Genomic DNA, 27598 nt, shown 5'->3' on the forward strand with positions numbered 1-27598 from the left:
TTTTTCTTGATTTGCTCTATTGCTTCATTTAGATCTTTGCTCAGATACCTTCTTCCTCACAGAATTATTTTACTCTATCAAAAGTCATCAATAGCTTCATTATTTTGTTCCTCTCTCTATGCTTTTTTAAAAATAGAAGTCATGATAAGTTGGCAAGTTTTTATGTATTTGATTATTTATTTATTGTTTAATCTTTCAATAATATATAATTCCTATGTGGAATTTTATTGAACTTACTCCAAAAAATAGCATCAATACTGACAGTCAATGACTGGCACGTAATAGGTACTTAATAGGTATTTTTGAACAAATATCAAATGAACTATGGGTGAGTGAGTTTCTTCAATGTATGTCTTGGTGTTATCATGAAACCTCTGTTTTAGAAAGGGCTATCTGCCCTACTCGGTATGGATTCTCATGAAATGCTTATTATAAATTTGAGCTGAGGCTATGTTTATTACAATTTTTGAATCTGGAGTTTAGAAGAATCCATAAATAATTTGTGACTCAAGTTACTGGAATTCTTTTCCATAATATCTTTGAGGCTTAAGTTTGAATAATTTCATTTCTGAGACCCAGTATCTCCTAAGGCAGTCATAACTGTTAGCAACTATTTTGTATTTTCAGGTATTCATTTATTAAATACATGTTGAAATATCTAGGCTCTAGATCCCAGTGATCTCAATGTATTGGTCTGTTTATCTTTAAGCATCCCTTCCTATTAGAGGCAATTCATTATATTTTGGTACTTTGCCTAAGAAAACATTTTGTTTAAAAACAATTTTTTATATTTCCTGGAAGGTACAGAATGGTTAATTGAGGCTGTTTTAACAGGGCACTTGTCTACTTATACTTCTTTCTTTTTCAACAAGTAACGTGCAGAGCAGACATCCTGCACCATCCCTGAGTGTCACTCTCTCCTCATCCTCACTCGTAAACTGTATCCTCCCCCTCATCCCACCTCTAATGCTCTAATGCAGGGTCCTGCATTTCCAGCATACCCTGGCCATAGGAATCAGAATGAGAGTAAGCCAGTAATGTCTGTTGCACCTATTATGTGGTTATAAAAGTCAATGACTTTTAAGTTTCAACACATAAAAACATCTTCTGTGTCAAAACAGCTATAATTAGCTTGACCCTTCCAAACCACTATCTTTTATCCCTGTCAATGAATAAAACATATAACTATTTTTACATAACACCAAAGGCCCTTCAGCATATCACCTCAACCTTCTTTTTATTGGTTTCTCCTACCAACCCTCACTCCATACCCTGGCTACATATACTGCTCAACTTGTCCTCTAAATGTTTGCAAGTAGTCTTGATATCATTTTGCCTCCTGCTTTCGCTTCACATGGCAAACTTCAACTCTAAGGGCAGTTTCTCTGGACAGGTTTCCTCAGCTCACAAGACAGTTTATTATTCTTTTCCCTACCAAATCATTATAATTTGTATCTACCTCTATTATGTCACTCTTCAAATTGTGTTGTCATTCTTGATAGACAAATCTATCTTTCTTCTAGTATGCAAGGGATGCGAGGCGCTATCCCCTGGGTGAGCAAGCTTTTTCCTTTTTCTTTTTGACAGTGTTGATAATATAAAACTGTGATTTACATTTCAATGCACTTATTAGAAGTGATGATCCAAGATCTGTCTCCAGGTTTGGGGTGGCAGCAAAGAGTAAAGGATAGCTAGCTGGATCTACATGCACAGTCTTTTATCAGAGCCACAGCTCTGCTAAACCAAACTTGCTATAAATCACTCTAACAACCAACCACAGGAACTTCTCCTATTTGATCGAGATCATATTTTGAACCTCTTAGTATAGGGAATACATTCAATTACTGTATAATGATTGTGTTGGTGTTCTTGTTCCTTTATAACTTAGGTAGAAGAGGTTAAGAAAAGAACTGGGTGTACTATCTTTTGGTGACTAGATATATAATTAATTTATTTTTTACTTTATTTTTTCCAAGTATTTTATTGTCTCCTTAAAATAAGTAGAAAAATAGACAACTAACTATAGTGTGATTTAAAGTGCTATTATGCTGTCAAAAATTATAAAGGCCAATTGTTCACATTAGTCAAAAATAATTTTTTTAAATTTTTTTCTTTTATGCACAATTCATTCACTGATCACCTTTATGTGCTGGGTTATATAAGAAGACTAATGGAATCACTGACCTCATGGAAATTTTATTTAAGTAGAGTCATAACTATAAAGATTTATAAGTAATACTACTATAAGTAATCTTAGAAATATTTTAGAATCCTAGAATCCTCATTAGTTATAGCAGAGGGTGGCTACCTCATTACAGAAGGTTTTTCCTTTTTTTTTTTTTTTGCTGACCATATATATAAACTCTATTTTGCAGACTCTCTTGCAGGGAGGCATGGCTATAGACTAAAATACTTAGTAGACCAGTTCTAGCTTCTAAATTCTAGAAGCTAGAATATGAGTAGATATTATATGCGTCACTTACAATCCTGACTCATGGAAACGTCCTATACATCATGCTAAGTATTCTTTCCCTTTCTACCCAACCAAGGTAAAGAAGCACAGTGACATGAAGCCAAATGGTTGTAGATTTTAGAGCCACTATGTGAGAAGAGCCTAGATCTCAGAATCAGTCCTTGGAAGAAAGGCATCTGCTCTTAGGAGCTACTAGTTTATTACATGAGCAAGAAAGGAACCACTAGCATTTTGAAGTTTGTTTAAGTGGTTAGTGTTGTCTTCCTAAAAAACCATGCTTACAGCCCCCTCTTCCATGTTTAATACCACCAAAATCCCAAGACTTAAAAAGAGTATAGAATATTTACATTCAAGACATAAGAAAAGGGGCATTGGAGATACAATAATTTCTTTTTTTCTTTAGCCAGACTGAATGGAATGGGATAGCTAATGAGAGGAATGGAAAGAGAATAAGTCCCTGTGGCCTGCTATAAGAAAGAAAAGAAAACATGAAAATCCTGATTTGGTGCTTAAGAAAGGACATTTCTCAATAAAGGAGGTACTGTGGATCTTCCTGCTTTTCTAGAATGAAAGCTGTTTGGGATAAGGGAGTTTGAGAGTAGGTTTCCACTCACTTTGTATATATTTCAAGGCTTAAAATACTGCCTGCCACAAAGTAAGCATTCCATAAAAATCTGTTAAGTGTATGAATGAATTTTTGATGCTTAAAGTCTCTCAGCCTAATCATGGCAATGTCCTTATTGAATGTAAACACATTCTCATATGACAATATATTACAGTACTCATCATAATTTCCTAACAGAATATCTTTAATTATCATTATTTTCCAGTGAAGTAAATATCTTATCATAATTTCCAGTGAATATCTTTTTTTTTTGTATCATGTTCCATCTCGTATGTATCAAAACTCATACTGACAATGAGTTCTGGGTTGCAAAAGAGGACTTATTTTTCACATCCAGTGATTATCTTTAAGCATTTATGTTAAGATAATTGTAAATGCTTAAAGACATTTAATCATCAAGAATTCTTAGGATCACACCAAGTTCAGCATCTGTTCATCATCTCAAATGTTTAAATGATTATTTTAAGCTTTGTTATTACACTGGAGGATGGAGGAGCAAATCGATAAATGTGATACATCACATAAGCAAAATGAAAGACAAAAAATCACATGATCATATTAATAGAAGCAGTAAAGTATTTGATAAAATTCAGCACCCATCTATGATAAATAAATTCATTCCATTCAGCAAAGTAGGATAGAGGGAGCATACCTTAATATAATAAAGGCCATATATAAACATACTGTCAACATCTTACTTAATGGGCAAACACTAAACATGTTTCTCTTGAGATCAGGAACAATACACAGGTGTCTGCTTTCAACACTCTGGTTTGACAGTGATGTAAGTCCTAGCCTCAGCGATCACACATAAAGGAAAGTTAAAGGCATCCAAATTGAAAGGAGGAAATCAAACTGTCATCATTCTCAGATAACATGATATTGTACAAAAAAAGTCCCATGGGCTCCCCCAAAAAACTACTTGTTCTAATAAATGAATTCAGAAAACTAGCAGAATACAAAGTCAATATTCAGAAATTGATGGCATTTTTATACACCAATAATGAACAATCAGAAGAGAAACTAAGAAAACGGTCCCATTTACTATTGCAGCAACAAAAAAGTAATGTACCTAGGAATAAATTTAAACAAGTAAGTAAAAGACCTATATTTGGAAAATTATAGGACACCGAAAAAAGAAATTTAGGAAGTTCCAAAAAGTGAAAGCATATATTGGGTTCATGTATTGGAAGAATTATCATTAAAATGTCCATACTATCCAAAGCAATCTATTGAGTGAAATTCATATTAAAATACTAATGGCATATTTCACAGATTAGAACAAATATTCCAAAAATGTATATGACACCACAAGAGATTTCAAGTACCCCTAGCAATCTTGAAAAAGAAGGACTATGTTGGTGGGATCACAATATCAGATATCAAACTAGAGTATAAGGCCACTATAATCAAAACAATCTGGTACTAGCATTAGAATAGACACAAAGATCAATTGTACAGAATATAACCCACAGAAATAAACCCACATCTTTATGGTTAATTAATATTCAACAAAGGGGGCGTGAGCATACAACAGAGTAAAGACATCCTCTCTTCAATAAATGATGTTGGGAGAATTGGACTGGTACCTGAAACTGAACCACCATCTTACACCATACACCAGAATAAAATAAAAATGTGTAAAAGATTTAAATATAAGTTGTGATATCATAAAAATCCAGGAAGAAGTCATAGATAATAAAATTTCAGATATCTCACATAGCACTATTTTTGCTGATATATCTCCTAGGCAGGGGTATCAACCTGTGGCCTGTGGGCTGCATGCAACCCAGGATGGCTGTGAATATGGCTCAACACAAAATCATAAATTTACGTAAAACATGAAATCTTTTGTGTCTTCTTCCAGTGTGGCGCAGAGGTGCCAAAAGATTGGGCACCTGTGTTAGGGCTGGGGAAACAAAGGAAAAAATAAATAAATAGGGTTATATCAAATTAAATAGCTTCTGCACAGCCAAAGAACTATCAGCAAGACAGATATGTTCTCCCATTCTATGAGAGAACATATTTGCTGATGATACATTGGACAAGGGTTTAATCTCCAAAATATATAAAGAACTTAATATGACTCAACACCAGAAAGACAAACAATCTAATCACAGAATGGGCAAAGGACCTGAATAGACACTTCTCCAAAGAGGACATAGAGGTGGCCCATAGGCATATGAAAAAATGCTCATCATCACTAGCCATCAAAAATGTGCTGAATAAAACCACAATGAGATATCACCTTATACCTGCCAAATGGCTATCATTAACAGATCAACAAACAAGTACTAGCAAGGATGTGGAGAAAAGGGAACCCTAGTGTACTGTTGGTGGGAATGCAGACTGCTGCAGCCACTATGGAAAACAGTATGGAATTTCCTAAAAAAAAAAAATTGCAATTGCCTTTTGACTTAGCAGATCCACTGTTGAGAATACACCCTAAAGATCCTGAAACCCCAATTCAAAAGAATTTATGCACTCCTATGTTCATAGCAGGGATATTTACAATAACCAAGATTTGGAAACAGCCTAAGTGCCTGTCAATAGGTGAGTGATAAAGGAGCTATGATACATTTACACAATGGAACACTACACAATAGAATACTACACAACAGCAAAGAAGAAGGAATTCTTACCATTTGCAACAGCATGGATGGTACTGAGGACTAGAATGGTAAGTGAAATAAGCCAGTTGATAAAAGACAAATGCTGTATGATCTCACTTATAAGTGGACTCTAATGAACAAAATGAACTAACAAGCAAAATAGAAACAGAAGCATGGACATATGGAACAGACTGACAGCTATAAGAGGGGAGGGGTGACTGGTTGAAAGGAAATGAAGGGATTAGTCAAAGAACATATATGAATGACCCATCGACATGGACAGCAGTATGGAGATTGACTATGGGAATGGGAGAAGGGGGCAAAGGGAGAAAAATTTGACAACTGTAATAACAAACAATAAAATATTTAAATTATAAAGAATAAAACTTCAGTATAAATTGGTATTATAATCTTAGGTACACTGTATTTCAATCAAAAAAATTGGCTGTTATAACTTTTCCTTTCCTTTTTCAGTATTGACTTTAGGACATATGTATACACTCATGTGTTATATGGTGATGTTCCAGTCAATGAAGGACCACATACACAACAGTTATCTCATTAGGTTATAGTGGAACTGAAAAATTCCTATTGCCTAGTGATATTATAGACATCACAATGTCATGGTGCAACACATTACTCACCTGTTCTGATGCTGTAAACAAACCTACTGCAATGCCAATTGTATACATACTTGTTGTCATGGTGCAACACATTACTCACCTGTTCTGATGCTGTAAACAAACCTACTGCAATGCCAATTGTATACATACTTGTTGTCATGGTGCAACACATTACTCACCTGTTCTGATGCTGTAAACAAACCTACTGCAATGCCAATTGTATACATACTTGTTGTCATGGTGCAACACATTACTCACCTGTTCTGATGTTGTAAACAAACCTACTGCAATGCCAATTGTATACATACTTGATAACGACAGTGAACAACTATGTTACTTATTTCTGTAAAAGACAATGACGAAGAGGGAAAGGAAGAAGAGGAAGAAGGGGAAGAGGAAGAGGAAGAAAAAAATGACAAACTGAAACTATAAAGCTCCAAAAGAAAACATAGGAAAAAATCTGTTTGACAGGGGCCACAGCAATAATTTTTTTGATATGACAATCTCTTCAGCAAATGGTGTTGGGAAAACTGGACAGCTACATACATGCAAAAGAATAAAACTGCATAACTTCTTACACTATACACACACACACACACAAATGCAAAATGGATTAAAGACTTATATAAGATCAGAAACCATAAGACTCTTAGAAGAAAACATAGACATTAATCTCTTTGACGTTGCTCTTAGAAATAATCATTTTGGGTCTCTCCTCAGGCATAGGCTACCTAGTAAACATAACAATGGGACTACTTCAAACTTAAAGGCTGCTGCACAAAGAGGAAGCCATCAATAGAACAGAAAGCAACTTACTGAATGGGAGAAAACATTTGTAAGTAATATACCTGGTAAGGGGGGGTTAATATTCAAAATATATAAAGAGCCCATAAAACTCAATATTTATAAGTCAGAAGTAAACAGTTTGATTCAAATAATGGGTAGAGGACCTGAACAGAAATTTTTCCAAAGAAGACATATGGATGGACAACAGCCACATAAAAAAATGCTTAACATCACTAATTATCAGTGAAATGCAAATCAAAATTACAATGAGATATCATCTCATATCTGTTAGAATGGCTATTATCAAATAACAACAAATAGCTGGTGTTGGTAAGGATTTGAAGGAAAGAGAAACCTGTGTACTTTTGGTGGAAATGTAAATTGCTATGGCCACTGTGAAAAACAAGGAATTTCCTCATTTTTGAAATATAGAACTACCATATAATTCTGCAATTCCACTTCTGGATATTTATCAAAAGAAAACAAAAGCACTAATTCAAAAAGATATATGAGGGGCTTCCAGTCAAGATGGCGGTATAGGCAGATGTGCCTCACCTCTTTGCACAACCGCACCAAAATTGCAAGTAAAATATAGTATAACCATCACTCAGATCCATCACAAATTGAGTTGAATGGAAGTCTGACAACTACGAAATTAAAGAAACCACATCAATCAAGATTGGTAGGAGGGGGTGTGGGCTCAGACATGGAATGGGCTGGTCTCTCATCCATATGTGGTGGATAAAAATTTGGGAGAGATATCTCAGGGATGAGCAGACCCAGCCCCACACCAGGCCCACATCCCAGGGTTCCAGTGCCAGGAGGATAAGTCCCCACAAAATCCAGCAGGGATTGAGCCAGGGGAAGAAAATTCTGGAGCCCCAAGCAGTTCCTCTCAAAGAACCCATGCATGGACTCACCTACTCAGACTCACTCCCTCTGAGCTTCAGCGCTGGAGTAGCAGCTTCAAGGGCACCAGTGGCACACAGGGAGAAGCTGAACTGTCTGGCATTGGGGCGAGCAGTGGCCGTTGTCCCTTTTCCAAGTCCTTCCCCTCAGAGTCATGGAGCCAGCAGGCTGGTGCCATATTTGAGACTCCATCAACCTGGCTAACACTGACCTGCCTTAGAGATCCCCAGAGACTCTGCCCCAACCAATTTATGGGCCCACCCAACCTGCTTTTCCAAATGAGTGGTTGGTCTTGGCTCATGCTGCACAACTTCCAAAATAATAAAAAGCAACAGCTGGTCTCAGTGAGCTCCAGGGTGGGCACTAGCAGCAGCTAGATTAGTTTCACAGCTTGGCTTTGACTGGGAATCTCCAAGCCCAGCACAAGTAGCAGCCATCTTAGATTGCTTTATAGCTCAGGAAGGGTGACCCCAGGCAAAACACAGGTGGGGACTGCACCACCCTAGAAACCCCAGGGCCAGCACACCCAGTGGACAGCTACAGACCACTTCGGAGCACTGAACCTCTCTCCCTGCACAGCTGATCCTCCAAGGAGGAAGGAGGTTGGTGGTAATTGGTCACAGCCAGTCCTTGGAGCTGACTGGCCTGGGTAAATTCCTCCCTCTTTATCTGCCAACAGCAACCAATGCTCAACTACAAGAGGAGAGTGTACTCAGCCCACATGAAGGGTGCACCTCAAGTACCCAGCTTGGGTGGTAGGGGAGGTTGTGGCACTGGACCTTACAGGACACCTACTACATTAGGCCACACTACTGAGGCATAGTCAAAGCAGCTCTACCTAGATAGAAACAAACACAGGGAGCCTGGCCAAATGAGGAGATAAATGTGGCCCAAATGAAAGAACAGATGAAAACTCCAGAAAAAGAGCAAAATGAAATGGAGATAAGCAATCTATCAGATGTGGAACTCAAAACACTGGTTATAAGGATGCTCAAGGAACTTAGTGATGACCTGAGCAGCATAAAAAAAGATCCAGTCAGAAACGAGGGATTCACTAGCTAAAATAAAGAACAATTTACAGAGAAACAACAGTAGAGCAGATGAAGCCAAGAATCAAATCAGTGATTTGGAACATAAGGACAAAAAACAACCAATCAGACAAACAAGAAGGAAAAAGAATCCAAAAAATGAGGGTAGTGTAAGCAGCCTCTGGGACAACTTGAAGAGGTCCAACATTCACATCATTGAGGTGCTTGAAGCTATAAGCAATCCAAAATTTGTGACTGTTTCCTCTGAGCTTGGCTATGCACAGGACGGGCCAAGCTATACTGTAAAGAGGGCTTTTATCAGCACTGGGTCCAGGGTAGGTCAGCAAACATCCCAAGTCACCACAAGTTCTGCCTCTGCCTGCTGACTTTCTGTCAATCTTAGACTAGTTACTGACCCAACTGTTTCTGGTAGGGCTTCTGGCAAAATCAGGCAGATGGGGCTCCTGGATGTCCTGTTAAAGTGCCTTTCTGACTTAAGGGAAGATGGTGGGAGTGTTCCCCTGCTCCCAAGCCACTCATCTGAGCCTATATGGGATTATTTCCCCAAGCTCTGAAGGGTGGAGCCCCTAGTAGGCTAGTGGGTGGGGCCTCCATAGCCCAGAATTTTGGTCTGCCTGATACCAGGTTGGTGTTTGTATGGCGTCCCATGAAGAAGATGTGCCAGTCCGTTCCTGGGAAAGTGTATGAAATGACTGTGCTCTAATGCCAAGTCTCTGACATGCCCTGCATCTGTATATGTTGCTGTATAAGTAGTTTTTAAGATACAGGATGGGAGAAATGAAAGAATGAAAAGAAGAAAAACGCAAAACAAGACAAAACAAAACAAAACAAAAAGAAGCAAAAAAGAGTGATGCAGGTTGGGGTGAGCAGGATTCCAGAGGTCGGGGCCAATGGTATCCCGTAGGGTGGGATAATTGCTTTACCCCCTGGGAGTGGCTTGCTCTTCTCAAGGTAGATGACTGCTGTGATATCACGGTATATATGCCGGCACAGAAATCCCCACAGCCGCTCCTCCCCATCCCTGTCCATCCTTCCCCAATGCTTCCCACTCCAGATTGTCCTTGTGTGACTCAAGTCTGTGCTACCTTCCCTTTGCCCAGGCTCATGGTGAGTGGCTGTGAACACAGAATTTGTGCTTTGGCCCATTTAAGAAATGAAGGGGAAAAAAAAAAGGAAAAAGAAATAGTGGCTTTTCTCCAGCAGACTCTGTTTCTCCCAGCAGACAAAAACTCTATGGCTTTTCACTGCTGGATGTCACATGGGTGGTTGATCTGGCAGTGGTGCTCCATGCTTCTGAGTGCTTTCTGGGGCCCAGGCTTCTTTCCTTTCAGGAGGAAGCTCCAGCAGGCCTGCTGTAACCGTGGCCTGCTGCTTCTAGGAATGGGGCCATCCCTTTTCATGTGCCTGCCCTTCCTACCAGTCTCTAGTGGGTTTCTGGCTGTCCTTGGTTAAAAATCTCTTTTTCAGGTGGTCTTTGGTTATTTATTTTGATGGCTGTTCCCCTCTTCACTTTTATTTACAGTTTGGTTTTGAGAAGAGTTTTGAGAAAGATCCTCCTACTGTGCCGCCATCTTGTGACTCTATAGTGTCAGTTTATATGTTTAAGTCTTTAATTTGAGTTATTTTTTGTCAGTTTTGTAAGAAAGCAATCTATTTTTATACTTATGTATCCAATTTTCCCAGAACCATTTATTGAAGGGACTGTCTTTTTTTCATTGCTAATTCTTAGCTTCTTTATCAAATATTATTTTACCATATATGCTTGGGTTCTTTCTGGGATTTCTACACTGTTCCACTGATCTATTTGTTTTTATGCCATTATCATAGTGTTTTGATTAATATAGCTTTATAGTGTACCATGAAATCAGGGAGTATGATGACTTCTGCTTTATTTTACTTTGTCAAGATTGTTTTAGCTATTCAGGGTCTTTGTGGTTCCCTACAAAGTTTAGGATTTTTTTTTTTTTTTTTTTACAAATGCCATTGTAGACCTGATACGGATTGCATTAAATCTATATGTCTTTTGGTAGAACAGACATTTTAACAATACTGATTCTTTTAATTGTGAACATGATGTCTTTTCATTTCCTTGTGTCTTTGCTGATTTCTTTTGTCAATGTCTTGTAGTTTTTAGAGATACTTTACATTTTGTTACGTTTATTTCCAAGTACTTATTGCTTTTGATGCTATTGTAAATGGGATTTTTTGTTGTTGTTGTTAATTCTTGGTTAATGTATAGAAATGCCACTGATTTAATTTAGATTTTATTTATTTATTTTAGAGAGAGGGAAGGGAGAAAGAGAGGGAGAGAAACATAAGCATCAGAGAGAAACATTCATTGGTTGCCTCTGGATCAGTTGCCTCTTGTATGCACCCCGACCAGGGATGAACCAGGGTTAACAGAATGGTTTTATTCAGGAATACTTTATTACTGCAACCCAGGCATGTGCCCCAGCTGGAAATCAGACTGGTGACTTCTCTTTTTGTAGAACAATGCACAAACAACTGAGTTGCACTGGTCAGGGCTGCTACTGAAATTTTTAATGTTAATTTTGTATCCAGCAATTTTACCAAATTAATTGATTGGTTCTAACAGTTTTTTGGTGGAGTGTTTAGGATTTGCTATCTAGAAGTTCATGTCATCTGCAAATATAGACAATTTTACTTCTTCATTTCCAATTCTTATACCCTCTGTTATTTCTTTTTTTCTTTTGCCTTTTTATTATTATTAATTTTTGCCTGCTTGCTCTGGCAAAGATTTTCAGTACCTGTTGAATAGGAGTGGTGAGCATGGACATTTGTCTTGTTCCTGATCTGAGAGAAAGAGCTTTCAACTTTTCAACACTGAGAATGATATTTTCTGTGAGCTTATCATATATGGCTTTTGTTATACTGGGGTACATTACTTTACCTAATTTGTAAGAGGTTTTATAATAAACAAATGTTGAATTTCATCAAATCTTTTTTCTGCATCTAATAAGATGATCATGATTTTTTTTCTTTTATTTTATTAATGTGGTGTATTCTATTGACTGATTTACATTTGTTGAGTCATCTTGCATCTCTGGTATAGTTCTGGTGAATGAACCTTTGAATATGTTGCTGAATTCAATTTGCTAGTAATTTATTGAGAATGTTTGCATACACACACACACACACACACACACACACACTCAGGGATGTTGATCTGTGGTTTTATTATCTAGTAGTATCTTTTCTGGCTTTGGTATCAGGGGAATTTTGGTCTTTTATTAAAATAATAATCTATTTCAGGCCACTAGACAGAATTCCTAGCACTATTTTTTTAGTGAATAAATGAAACATATATCTAAACATCTTGAGCACAGGCAAATTATCATTTTGTGTTTACACTCTAACTACAGAACGCCCAATCTGGCAGATGGTAGGAAGCTAATATATGAGTGGGTGACACATGCAGAAACAATACTGGTTATACATGTAAAGTAATAAAGTTAACAGAATGGTTTTATTCAGGAATACTTTATTACTGCGTATCAGAAACTCAGAGAAGCTTAGTGGCAAAGAAAGTGAATATAGAAGTCATGTCAATTGGCTGAATGAAATCATCATCATAACTCCCAAGAACCTGGAAATCACATTGCTTTATGCCCAGTTTGAATACATGTGTAAACCAATCTATCACCGGGACAGTCTCAGAGCAAACTGTCATAATAAAAGCAGTCAGAGATCATACAACATATTTATTGTTTTAAATTTATTTTGCAGAGAAATTATGCATATTTTTCTAATTGCCATGCTTAAGTGTATCAATTTTTTCTCAGAATATTAGTCAAATGGTGAATTTTTCATTGAATAAAAGCACTGCTCTTATTGAGAAATCAAGAGCCACATAGGAAATTATACTATGGCATTCAATATTACTTAAAAATTGTAATTTCCAGAATAATTTACTATTTCTTTTCTTTCTTTCTAAATTTTTAGTTTTAGGGACTAGAAAACATTACTACAGATGTTAATAGTCTCAGACCCATATTAATTACAATGCATCAAATATTTTTTTTTCCCACAAACCAGGTGTAACTAAATTAGTTTCAAATGTCTTGTATTCCTAAAAACAGGATTTTGGAAGAGACAGTTGAAAATAGGATTATATCTTACTCAGACATCACTTAGGTGTGTGTATATATATATATATGAATGATTAACTATAAAATAAAATGTATATTACTTAAAAATTTTGGACAAATAAATTTGTATTTGCCATTTAATTTAAACTCCTGAATAAGAAATTTTAAATCAGCTGTAATTTTTGTCCCTAGATAGAAATACTAAAACTAATTTTGTGAAGATCTTGTTTGTTAAATGTACAGGGTCCGACACAAATAACACCCCCTTTTTATTACAAAGTCTTTTATTACAAAATCATAATTCTGTAACATAACAATATCACACTCAAGCATACCATATGATATTTTAGGTGAAATGCTCACATTAAAACTATCAATTATTACATCAATATTATTACCCTACCAACCACACTCAAGCAGGCCTTACTTCTGCCGGACCCTGTATATAAGGCAACACAAACATATCAAATCCAAAGATGTCTATATCAATGTCCTCAGAAAATAAGGGAAATAAATAATAAGGTAATCTGATAACTAGTTTTTTTCATCTATTGTATGCTTTCATCATGTTAGACACTTTATTGGCCCTCTTATTTAAAAGATATGACATGAAATTATTTTTCAGAATTTTTCCCAGTTGCCTTTAAGGAAAGAAAATTAGGATGTCAGGGTGTTTTTGGAGGTAAACTGAATTCAAATAAGTGCCTTCCTCTCAGGATTCTGTCTTTATTGATCTAAACATCAGTAATTGCTCTAAAATGCTTTAGAATGAGTAGTATACTGGTTTGCTGAAGTAGATCATTGCTTAGCTTTTTATGCCTTGTAATAAAATGGCATTTTAAAAGTAAAGAACCTTGAGACAGTGTGTATTTTCTTGAATCTCTCTTCCTCCTTGGGAGGGAGACTACTTTGGAAGTATAAATGGAAAGAGCAAAATTATGGAATCTAGATTAGTTCAAAACACAGGCTGTGTGCCATTGACAAATTACTTAACCTTTCTGATCTCATTTATGAAGTGAGTAAAGCAATAGCAAACTTCCTAGGTTGTTGTAAGTTGAAAACAAATGCTACGGACTGGATGTTTGTGCTCCCCAAAGTAGTATGTTTATGCCTTAACCCCAATGTGATGGTATTTGGAGATGAAGCCTTTGAAAAGTAGTTAGGTTTAGATGAGGTCAGACGGTAGGGCCCTGCAATGGGATGGGGTTAGTGCCCTTATAAGAAGAAGAGGAACAAACCACACCTGGTTCGTTCTCTGCCATTAAGGACACAGTAAGAAGGATACAACTGTCTGTGACCTTAGGTTCCTGGCTTCTAGAGCCATGGGAAATAAAAGTTCATTGTTTCAGCCCTCCAGGCTGTGGTATCATGTTGTAACAACCTGAGCTTGCTAAAGCAAGGAGATAATTTTTAGAAAGGGTATGATGCAGAGGGCTCCTTTTCTTGATTTTATGTTCAAGAGGAAAATGCATTTTTATTTTTTTAAGATTAAGGTGATAGAGTTACTAAGACTACCGTGAAATTTCTCTAGAAAGAACCATGATATCTTACATCCTAAATCTCTTACTCAGGTGGAAGAAAGCCACTCTGCATTAATTAAGAATTTTTATTGTCACAATTTTTGTGGGAAATTCCCCAAGTCTAAAATAGGATGAGTTGCCTTTTCTCTTTTCTACACCAACAATGTTTAATCTTTAACTTTTGTTTTTTGGCTATGTTACTTGGAACTACAACTGGGTTTTGAGAAAGATCAGATTTATTGTAAATAAACAGTTCATGGATATGTCTAACTATTGGTGAAAGATTTTGGCACAGATTAATATTTGAAAAATAAAAATTTGGCAATGTTAATGTATTTTGTTAGAGAAGTGGACTTGTTTATATGATTGATAGTTAGCTGTTTGCTTTTATACTACAGTGCAATTTAATTTTTTACAGGAATACAAACTGGCTTATATTTTGTATCATCTTTGCCATTGTTTACATACAGCTTAGAGCTGGCATGACAAAATAAGAACACGGGGGGAAAATAAGGAAAAAGTTTAAATTCCAAGAGCAGTAAATTCCCTCCCAAATATTAAATGATTGATTAAACTATTTTGTACAAAAGAAAGCTAAAATATATAAAAGACCTGATAATAATGCCTTAAAAGAGTCAAGTCCACAATGCAATAAACATCCTAGTGTAAATGAATCCGTGCTGAATTTAGTCAGACACATCAGCAAGGGTAAAGTTTCTTGCCACAAGGAGTGGGATTCAGTCATATGGATGGCAATCACAGACAGCACCTTCATAGCTACTGCTTTCTTTTTTCATTTTTATCTACACGTGGCTCAGTAGATTTGTAAGGGCTTTTTTTAAGCACTTCCCTACTGCTATAGATATTTGGAATGTAAAACTCAGAAAGTGAAAAAGTGAGACAAAATTGAGATTATAATTATAAGATTATACCCAGTATTCCAAGTTACACGTTGTAATGAAAACCTACTTCTTGATCATGAGAAAGGTGATAGGGAATGTGGGCAATAAATATGGAGAAATAGTACTTGTCATTCAATAAACCTCTCTTACTGTTCCGTGGACAACTAAGTTCCTAAGAAAGTTCTTGGGAGGACTACAAGAGTGTGATCATTTTTCATGGGGATGTGGTCCTTAAATACATAATTAAAAAATACTTCCTCTTTTGGGGGGAGGTATTGTCTCTGTCAAACACATACAAGGCAAAGAAAACAAAACGGAATGTGAAATTTACTGTGAATTTAGGAACACTCAGAAAATAGTGGCAATGGGCAAGGATTAAATCTTGGGATATATAGAGTAAAACACAGGGTTAAGACCCAGATTAATCATGGAAATCTTTGTAAACATTTTATGTTAGGTAAGTATGGTCATGTCTACAATGTTTAATATTAATTAGTGGCTTGTTAGCTATTTATCCCTCAATCAATAAATAACAAAAACAGCTTGAACAATGGGTGGCTCTAGGTTCTTACCCTGAGCATAGTGATACTTGTAGATTCATACCTTTAGCTTTGCAGCTATAGTTTCATGGTATCATTGTCACAGACCAAGATGCTCCAAAGAAGCAAAAATAGTTTGAGAGATAATTCAAAATTTCACTGTAACTCTGTTAGCATATAAAATTAGTTGAAAAAAAATCACTGAGTTTATAGAAATACAGTTCCATGTTTCAATAATTACAAAAATGGGAACAGTTTATTTCAGGTAGAAACAGCTTTTCCTCAAGGAATATCTCTTCGTAAGTGTCCTTTAAAACACATTCTAAAATCAGAAGAGACAGTTTGCAGCAGAAATCTTACAGGGTTACTTAGGCTTAGCTACACATATACATGCACAGAAGAAAGAGTAAGGGAAAGAAAAGAAAATGCTTCCCTTGGAAAAACAAGCACTTTTTCCCCCTGATGTCCTGTCTTTGGATATGCACTGCCTTGGAGAAATGTATAAATCATTTTTATACATGGAACTGTCTTAGAAAACTAGAGATTTTAGTACAAAGAAATCAGTTCGCTGAAAGAATGCCCACATGCCCACATGCCATAGTTCTGAGTTACTATACATACACCAGAGAAACTTACAAAGGATCCCTGTTTTACAGTTACTGATGGACATTGGCATGGTGGGCTTACACCTTCTCCAGGCCTGAGTTACACGTAGTATTACAAATAATATTGTAACAATGCTGAAAATACTGGTACAAAACAGTTTTAAGATGATATTTCCAAAAAATATCCCTCCTTTAAAAATTGAATTGTTTAATCCAGGTTTTCTTTTTGAATGTTTCAGCTTTAAAAAAGGTTTTTCAAGAAAATACTAGTGTTTAAAACATCTCTTAAAATGTCTTTTAAATGACAGATTTTCTTAAATACATTATTTTTTACAAAGCATAATTCAAAAGTCTATCTTCCAGGAAAACAAAACTATAAACTCCAAAAGTCTAAATCAAAAACATTATTTGTGATACACAGTTCTTCCATATCCTGGGAAAAAAATCCTTGGCCATTTTATCATGCTAATTTATTTACAGAATTCAAATACTCTAGCAACACATACCAACTTTCAGGACAAATAAAACTGAATTCCACAATTAATAGTCATAATTTTTCTGTTCCATCATCTCTGAAGTATGTGTGTCTGCATAAATGTTATAGCTTCTAAAGTACAGTGGAAATTTTAGATAGCAGTTTACTTAAGCCGAGCAAATTGTAGTGCATATTGTTCTCTTCTGGCAGAATGACAAACACACAAAGAAAGACAACATTTGGCAAACATTTTTCCAGATGCACATGTCTCTTTCTTTAGAATTACAAGTATAACATAAGCACTAGACTCTATCCTCTTATCAATTCTAGTAAAAGTTTGAAAATGGGTCCATGTTTAGTAGTTAAAGCTAGGGGAGGAATCTAATGACTTTTACCCAAAGCAGAGAGCTCCAATATGTTTTTGTATTAGGAGATGCATTTCACATATTTAAGCAGGTTAGTCAGATGCCATGCTCAAAACTGGTATCTCAATTTCCCTTTATTCCTTTCATTTGCACATGCTGATGGACTCTGTCTGTTAGATAATGCAAGTAAAACAGATCATGCAGTAGATATGACAAGTTTCAATTTGCATGGGCTATGCCTAATGTAGATACTTTTATTAGCTTCTATCTTCATATAAGAAAACTGCCATGATTCCTACTTGTGCTATTTATTTATTTATTTATTTATAGTCTGTTTGTTTATGCATTTCTATAGCTGCATACAGCTCTGGTATTAATTAGCCATGAAGAAATTATTTAAATTTATCGATCAATCTCATGTACACTTACGTGTAAAACATAATAGGCCTTATTTGTTGAAGAGAAGTATTCACCATCAAGTGAGTTTTAAATACTCCTGTCAGAGATTTATTTATAAAACTAAATTGCCAAAGTTCACATTTTTAACTTTTTCTTCCCTATCTCAATGACTAAATAGACAGAACGTTGTGTAATGACCTACCTAGAATCTGACTTTCTGTTCCTCAGTGCATCATGTATGGGTTGTTGTATATAGGGTGAAACTGAATATGCATAAAAATAATTGAAAGTTTTAAAAATATAAGGAAAGTGAAGTAAAATAATTTTCTTAGAATGTTCCATTCATAAAACTTTTAAAAATATTCTGATACTGCCATGATTTAAAGAGCAAGCATGTCATGCTTAATGCATCATTTGACAAAATTTAGCTGACTTTACCACCTCACTGTGTTATGTCTTAGTTCTTCAACATCAATAACAAAAACTAAAAGCAACATTTTTTGAAGATCAGAGCTGTCATTCTCTATTCGGCTAGCAATTACTCAGTCTAAAAATCCTTTGTAAACTAGTGTGAACTAAACATTTAGAGGTAAAGCCTTCCCCCCTTTATTGTATGGTGAGATAAGCTTGAATGTATGTAATAGAGAGACAAAGGTATCTCTAGTTTACATGCAAGCAAACTTCATTTTTCAAATAAATACACCACCAAATATAAGACTTTAAAATCCCCCATCTCTTCACCTTCTATTAACTATGTAATTTAAAATTCTTTACAATTCCTTCATCTACTCGTTCCTCACATCTATTTTCACAGTAACACCATTCAGTGAGCAGAGTGCTATTGATATTACTTTCTGGAACTTCAATGGATATCAGTGACTGATATAGATAAATAAATTGTGGACTATATAATCAGCAAGATGGTTCCACTTATTATACATGTATATATAATAAAGCCTTCAAGGCTATTAAACCTATTTCAATTAACATGCTTGAACCCTTATTCTAAAAAAAGTGCACAATTCTTTGTAACAAAAAAGTAGTAAGAAGTACATGACAATTTAAATGAGCTATGAACGAGAAACACTAACCATCTTTATCCTACCCAGAGACAGGAATAGGGTGATTTAATTACCCATCCTGTTGGCCTAGAGTCTGCAGCTCAGTGGTGTGTAAATTGTGATGGAGAAAAACATTCTTTCTGCTGTACATGTGTAAAGAGATCGGCCCTCTTGGTGGCTGTCCGAACCTGCCTGTAAAGGTAGAATGCTGTCGGGCTGCCGCAGCTTGGTCCTTTGGTTTCTCTGAAAACGTGGCAAGCCCTTCAGTCTTAGCTGTCGGCTTCAGAGAGTTCTGCCCAACAGTGGCCCTTAAGTTCTGGGTGACCTCTGAAGTGAGGGTTTCATAAGTTCCTCTTGAGTGTTTGATAACTTCCGCTAGTTCCTTGTCCTTCAAGAAACTACTTAAACACAGACTTGATAGTTGACAGGTCTTGCTTTTGTAGGGGCTGGTCTGGTCAGCTGACGAGTATCTAAAACGGTCCTCGGTGGGAGTATGCATTGCTCTTCTGTCCCTTGTGCTGAGACTTTGGCTCACAATTCGATTTCGATATGTAGCCTATAAGAAGACACAGAAAAAAAATGATATTTTAAAAAAATACATTCATAGATTACAGAGTGATATTTTGACATTTTCTGTGCATACTTCTATATTTTCAACAAGGCTTAAAAAAATCAATGGAATTCTCCATGAAATTAAATTTATCAGTGCAATATTACTACTAATAGTCATTAAAGGGTTAAGTTCCTCTAAAAGGCAGTGTTTTAAAGACTTTATTTATTTAGAGCCACTTTAGTTGGCTCTAAACAAAATTGAGAGGGAGGTACAGAGATTTCTTATATACCCCAAGCATAGGCTCCCCCGGCTCAACATCGCTCACCAGAGTGGCACTTACCCTTTTTTTTTTTAACCAAGGATGAACTTAATTGACATATCACGATCACTCAAATCAATATTTATATTAGAATTCACTACTGGAGCTATACATTCTATAGGCAGGGACAAAATTATAATGGCCACTATTAATTATTATAATGCAATATTTTTACTGCCCTGAAAATATCCCCTGTGCTCTGCTTACTCGTCTCTCCCTACTCCTCCTACTGCTGGCAACCACTGATTTTTACCACCTCCGTAATTTTCCTTCCAAAATGTTGTACATTTGGAATCATACAGGATGCTGTCTTTCCAGATTGACTTCTTTCACTTAGCAATACACTTTTAAATTTCTTCCAGGTGTTTTCATGGTTTTATAGCTCATTTCTTTTTATCATAGAAATAAAAGTCATTTTGCATTTGCCTACCAAATTTCCTAAATTTGAGTTCTATAGGTTCATCTGAGAATACAGATACTTTAAATAATAACAAACATCAATATATGAGTCTAATTTTTTGTTAGATTTAATACACTACATTTACTTAAATGGTAAATGTAGAGAATTTTAGAATTATCAATATCATTATTATATCAACAAAGTGGTCACCTAGAAATTTAAGGAACTGAAAACAATGTCACAACAATGGCCTAAGGAGAACAATAAGGCACCTAAAAGGGATTTCAGCATGCATTTCATTTAGACTTTTGGATGCACTTTATTAAACCAAATCCGGTCCACAAGTATACAACATCTTCTTTTTCACAGTAAGCTTATACTCTGATAATAGAAACAAAACATAGCTCATTGAATCATGCTGTGAGGAAGCAAAGATTACAAGCTGGCACCAGAATTCCTCTTGAAGAGAACACTGTCTTGGTTTAGGAAAATGCATTGAGCTAGAAACTGATGAGCTGTCCTATTGCTTTGGTGGCAAAAGTATGGGATTTATTGGGGATACTGAGAAGGAGGAGAAAAGGGAAAAGAAAGAGAGAAGAGAGGAGAGTATAGTATGTGACATTCTGAAGTAGTCAAGGAAACTTTCTCTCTACTTGACATCTAAATGGTATAGTTTTAATTGTTTCTCTTTCCACTGCTCCTAGAAAACCATTTTTGTAAACCTGATCTCCACTTTGAGCCCCAATTTCATTATCTAGACATCATCATTTTGATGAATTAATATGACTGATTTGACATAAAGCAAAACCAAAAACAAAAACATTATTTTGACTCTAACATCTCATCTCCCTCAGATAGCCTCCTTCCCAATAAATGGCAGCACTATCCAGCCAACACCTGGAAATGACCGTTACTTCCTCTCTTTTCTTCATACCCCTTTAAATCAAGTCCTTGCTGATGTACTGAAAATATGCAGCCTCAAGTCGCTCCCCCACTTCTCTTATCTCCTCTCTATCTCCTGACCCAGTTTGCTGACTCACATTAAGCACTTAAAAAATTTTGCTGAATAAAGTTTATCTGCTTGAGAGAGTAATATATATTATTGAGTATATACTATATGCCAAGCATTCTTTGAATGACATAACATGTTTAATCCTTCCAAGAGTCTTTTGAAGTAACTCCTATTATCCTCATTATACAGGCTGGGAAGCTGAAGCATGGTGAGTTTGTACCCTTGTACTCTACAGCTAGTGTAGGGTAGACAGTCTGTTTGATTAACCAAAGTTCTTTCTGCCTCTCAGTATATCTATGGATCATATAGAAATACATCACATTTTTCTAAAATAAATTACATGTAGAACAACACTGTAATTTAAATTGAGGCCTCAAGATTATCATTACTGAGATGAATCTCCCCGGTTTTCTGCAAAACTAAGATCTGTAGGGTGATACCCTTGGGGTGTCCATCTCCCCAGTGATTCCAGATTGAGGTATCTTACTAATCATGCCTAATCTTTTTTTTAATTGTCTTAATTTTTAAATGGTCATCCTGGTTTTCATTATAGGCCTACTTATAGCAGACCTTCTCTTTTCTTTCTAATTTGCCATTTTAAGTCTTCCATAAATTTGGAGTAGAGGTAGTCAGAATGGTTATTTGGTGCATAAGAAGCATCACATGACCTACAGCAGATGTTTCAGAGCCTTTCCTTGGAGAAAAAGGAATAAACTATTTTGATTCAATTTTCATTTTTCAGGAACTTTTTCTAGCTTACTTCTTCTGGACTCTTTTCCAACACTCCAGGTATTTGGACTTAACTTGGAAGTGTGAGCATTTATTTTCTCTTTATCTTTGGAACTGTACTTCTATAAGAAACTTACCTAACTATTGAATCAGTTACTGACAGAATCCAAAGCAACACTGTACTTAATATCTGCATCCAAACGTTAGACACATCATGAGTGCTATTTGTGAAATATTCTAGGAAAAAAAATTGTCTCAGGACAAATGTGACATTAGTAAATTCACCATGATACCCATCAGTGGTAATGTTTCTTTTGTATTTCTATAGATGTTGCTTCAGAAAGAGGAGGTAGGTAGAGATTACTTCTATTACATTACATTTGGAAAAATAGCCATTATTTTCTCCTTTTTAAAAGATTTTATTTATTTATTTTAAACAGAGGCGAAGGGAGGGAGAAAGACAGGGAGAGAAACATCAATGTGTGGTTGCCTCTCACGCACTCCCAACAGGAGACCTGGCCTGCAACCCAGGCATGTGCTCTGACTGGGAATCGAACTGGTAATCCTTTGGTTCACAGGGGAGCACTCAATCCACTGCGCCACACCAGACAGGGTGCCATTATTATTATTTTTTTAATGTGATCATTTTAACCCTCCTGGGATATTACATTAAATCGAATATACAGTTTTAATAAAGTATATTAAAGGGGTCCAACAACTCAATCCAGACTCAATACTCCTTTTCTGATATAGTATCTGATACCTACAAGGTATATGATGAACTCTTGATTTTTAAAGAAAAAGCCATATTTAATTTACCCATTCCTGTTTTTTTGGCATAGATTGATTTTGACATTTTAGACTAACCCTCCCTTTTTTTTTAGTTCTTTATGATGTTCACCATTAAGTCCAGGGCCCATCATATATATGCAAGACTGGGTAGCATGGGGGTTAATGACAAAAATTTGGGGGGGGATATATATGGATTAATTTATTTATTTGGCAAGTCCTTATTGACTATTATTGAGGGCAAGGCACTGCATTACATGTTGGGAAACAGTGAAATTCATAAAAGAACTAGATCCTGCCTTCAGGCAGCTTAAAGTCTCAAGGGAGAATCTACCAGGAGTTAGGTAGGATCTACCTTTCTTTCCAGCTAGGTTACCATAGCAAGTTTCTTGCATTTCCAGAGTCACCAATTTCCTCTTCTGTGAAAGGAAAACATATATTTATACCTGCATGACATACAGGATTATTAAGATTGAATGAACTACTGCGTATAAAATGCCTAAAATTATACCTGGAATATAGTTATCTTATTAACAACAACAATAATAACTACAGTAATAAAATGAAGTGATCAATAAATCTAGAAATAACTTTGGTAGGTGCATATTTTATCCTTTAGAAGCTAAACTACTTTGAATGCTTCTATCTAGTTTTTAATTAAGCAGAGTAATTTACTCCAGAATATTTAAGTAACTTTACATTTATTGTTGTAGTTTGGTTCCTCAGAACAGACTGAGACAAATATTTGAGTCAAGAAACAAAAAATTTATTGGAGTGTATTCTCTAGTCAACATCTGCAGAGGAACAAAGAAAGCAGGGTCTGGCAAAGGGAGAATTTATAAAGTGGATGCAAGCTTGAGTGAGTAGGCTTGTTATTGTTACTATTATTACTTTTTTGTATAGGGAAATTCCTGGAAAGGAAATTATCTTTAATTCTATTAGCTGCCAACATTTTCAGCAACTGGGAAAATGAATGCGTTAGTCGCGCAAGTGTGTGTTTGTGTGTGGGGTGGCTGCATTTGGGATGGAAGGAGAAGCAGGAAGCATACAACAGCATCCACTACACTCATTACCCTATTTGTACATTTCATATATTATAGGGTAGTTTGGCACAATGGCAAGAATATTGAACCTTGAGCCAAATACTCTAATCTTGACTGTGCTACTATCAAATAGTGTGACCTTGGATGAAAAAATTAATTTTTGTGGGCTTCTTTTTCTGAGTCTACTGAAAGAGATGATGAAAAGATATTGACAAAATGATAATATGTATTCAATTCCCTTCCAGTTCTAAAATTCTACATTTAAAAATACATATTTTATTTTACAAATTTTATATTTGATTCAAAGTATAAAAAATATATTTTGGCACATACATGTTTGTATTTGGTTGCCCTAGCCCAGAAGGAAATAAATAGAATCAATTAGCAGCATGATAAGAAAATTAATTCCTTCAGAAGCTCTTGGGATTACATCCCCAAAGGGAATTTTCAGTGCCAATGCCTAGCTATATATATCTTTCTCAAAACTGGAAGTAACCTTCCCCAAATTCATAATTATGCTAGCTTTTAGACTACTTAGTTGTCAGACAGCTATTTTATTATCTGTCCTCAGAGTTCCTAGCAGAGGTTTAATAGATGACAAATTTAGTAATTAATCAATCAAGTGTGAAGACTGTAATACAATCAATTCTTTATTTCCCTATAATATTTTTTCTCTCATTTCTTCACTGGAGTATATAGTCTGCATTTCACTGAATCCACTATCACTGATTTTGAAACACATTATTTTCTATACCACTAAGAAAGTAAAACAAACAGAAACGTGCAAATTAAAAAAAAACATATTCCATTCCCTTATTACAATCTTTGTGACCTAATAATTGGTCACACCAGCCTCTCATTGAAATGTCTTCTTTTCTCAGTTTCTTAGGTTTGATAGACAGTTCTTTCACATTCATTTCAATGCTACAACTTCATTTAAATGTGGGTATACAAGTTGTATTTCCTCTAGATTTAAGAAAGCATTTGGTTTTAACTTTAGAAGAGTATGGGATTGAGGCAATCCAGTTACAAATATTCTTTCCACTAATATCAAAGTTACACCATTTTTATTTATTTTCTTGGCTTTCCATATATGCACAAAGTAACTTGTTATAATACCACATCAGAGTCAAAATATTTAGAAAATATTCTTAAATGATAACTCAATACATGTAGTTCCAACATTGCATTGAACTCAGCTGGAGAAAGAACAATATGAAGCCATAAAATCCACCACATATACAGCAAAGTAAACTCTGTTACATCTGCAACCTGGTTGAAAGCACTGATTTTAAGATTCATCATGATTTTGGGGAGTATATTGTATTAAAAATTGTTTCATAACTAATTCAAAATCAAATTTTGCCAATGTTCACAGCCCACTTTTAATTTAGGCATAATGATATGATGCTAGAATTAATGGGGGACTGTAGCAATATTTCTATCACTGAATTTTATATTTTTGTGAAGTTTTTTTGTGAACTATATTGATAACTGTCAAAAATATTATCAGGCAACAACTTCCTATGATATTCTCTTGCATTTATTAGAACTTAGCACATGATTATTTGATTTTAAAATATATTGTTCCTCAAATGTTCTTCACTTAACAAAAAATAGTAGTTTTACAATTAGAATATTTCCTAAAGGATTGGAAACACTTGAAACAATCCTCAATAGTTAGCTAGGAAAAAAGTTTACATTAGAAAAAAGGCTAATATTAAATAGCATGTTAAAAACATAGAGATTACTAAAAGTATCAATATTATAATTTGAATTCAAATAGAAGAGATAAACATGAACTTATGTTAAAGTGAGCTGGTATCAGCGGTCAGAGCTCTTGTAGCAGGAGAAGCTAAGTAGTAACTCTTAGATGATAATTCATACTGAGAAACACGCCCCTTGGATAAGTTCTTAGTTTCCTGTTAATGAGCCCTGTACGTCAGTAAGATATGCAATGCAGAATACTGTACGTGTTGTTTTCACGACTAGAAACTTTGGCCCCTATGCATTTCCACACCCAAGCCAACTGCAACACATGTTCATATGGGCAGGGACCTTTTCTTGTTAATGCTGAGTCTATTGCTCCTAACAGTGCCTGGTCTTTACTAGTACTGCCCTAATATTCAAACATTCCAGAAAAGAATCTCCTACCATGATTCATTTTCTTTTTTTTTTTTAACTTATTTTTATTTATTTACTTTTTAAATACATTTGTCTCTGCCTCCCCCCCACCTCTTTCCCTTGCCCCCTCCCACCTTCCCTCCCTCAGCTCTTCCCCTTTGGTTTTGTCCATGAGTCCTTGCTATATGTTCCTTGACTTTCCCCTTCCCTTCCCTTTCCCTGCCCCCCCCTTCTCTCTTGTCTCTGTTGATTCATTTTCTTACTGACAGAGTTTACTTAATATGGAATGATCTTCTCCTTGATATTTTTATCTCCCTGATGAGTTGATTATTTTGATCTCTACAGATTTGTCGTATCACATGTATCTTAAACTACCAAGCACTAGACATGTATATTTTGCTTCCTTTCTTGAAAGCAGTGGGTAATGACTTTTCCCAAGGGACATGTTACTTTTCAGGAGTGTTTTTGTAGTTTTAATTCCCTCTTAGCTGTACCTTCCCCAATAAGGAAAGAAGGTTTATTATGTAACTACAAAAATATACCTCAGAGGATAAACAAACCTTTCACAGCTACCAAAACAATATGGTACTGTATCTACAGCATTAGATACCAGAGCAACTGAAAAAATATTTTAAGTACATTTTATAAATACTGTGGAGAATGAATTGAAAGGGAGTTATGCTGGAGCAGCAGTTTTTAAAAAAAAAAATTATTGTATTTTTTCCATTACCATGTAATCCTCATATACCCCACACCCTGCAATCACCATACTGTTTTCCATGTTCATGTGTTTTTTTTCCTTTTTGCTTGATCCATCCCTCCTTCCCCACCTTAGCTGTCATTCTGCTTTCTATGAGTCTGCTTCTATTTTGCTCCTTACTTCAGTTTGTTCATTAGATTCCACATATAAGTAAAATCATATGGTATTTTTCTTTCTCTGACTGGCTTATTTCACTGAGCATAACGTTTCCCAGGTTCATCTGTGCTGCTGCAAAGGATACTAACCATTAGAGAAATGCAAATTAAACGCACAATGAGATGTCACCTCACATTTTCAGAAAGGCTATTATTAATAAATCAACAAAAAAGGCTCTGGCGAGGATGTGGAGAACCATGAGGGTTCGGTGTTGGTGGGAATGCAGACTGGTGCAGCCACTGTGGAAAACAGTATGGAGATACCTCAAAAAATTAAAAAAAGGACTGTCTTATGATCCTACTTCTGGGAATATATCTGAAGGAACCCAAAACACTAATTGGAAAGAACATAAGCACCCCTATATTTATTGCAGTGTTATTTACAATTGCCAAGATATGGAAGCAGCCCAGGTGTCCATCAAGAGATGATTGGATAAAACTACTATTAGACATTTACACAGTGGAATACTACTTGGCTGTAAAAAAGCAGAAATTCTTAATAACCTGTTTTCTTGCCATGTGTCAACATGCTATAGAGACAAACTTCTTTGGCTGAAACTAGAGATAGGAAAATAGTTCCATTAAAATATCTTTAACTCAATTCCTATATAGTTCATTTATATAAACACTTTGGATTTAGAAATGCAAACAGTGATCAGAAT

General features: G+C 35.6%; 1 non-coding gene across 1 annotated transcript; it reads right to left on the reverse strand.

Annotated features, from left to right (window-relative positions):
- Positions 1 to 3354: 3354 nt before the first annotated feature.
- Positions 3355 to 3477, reverse strand: LOC129085473 (small nucleolar RNA SNORA40). The gene has a single exon (XR_008530724.1). It is a non-coding gene; the product is annotated as a small nucleolar RNA SNORA40 (small nucleolar RNA).
- Between the last annotated feature and the right edge of the window lie 24121 nt (positions 3478 to 27598).

This window comes from Pteronotus mesoamericanus, unplaced genomic scaffold (assembly GCF_021234165.1).
Source record: "Pteronotus mesoamericanus isolate MK-2021 breed Mesoamerican mustached bat unplaced genomic scaffold, CSHL_Meso_final scaffold_232, whole genome shotgun sequence".
Classification (NCBI taxonomy): Eukaryota; Metazoa; Chordata; class Mammalia; order Chiroptera; family Mormoopidae; genus Pteronotus; species Pteronotus mesoamericanus.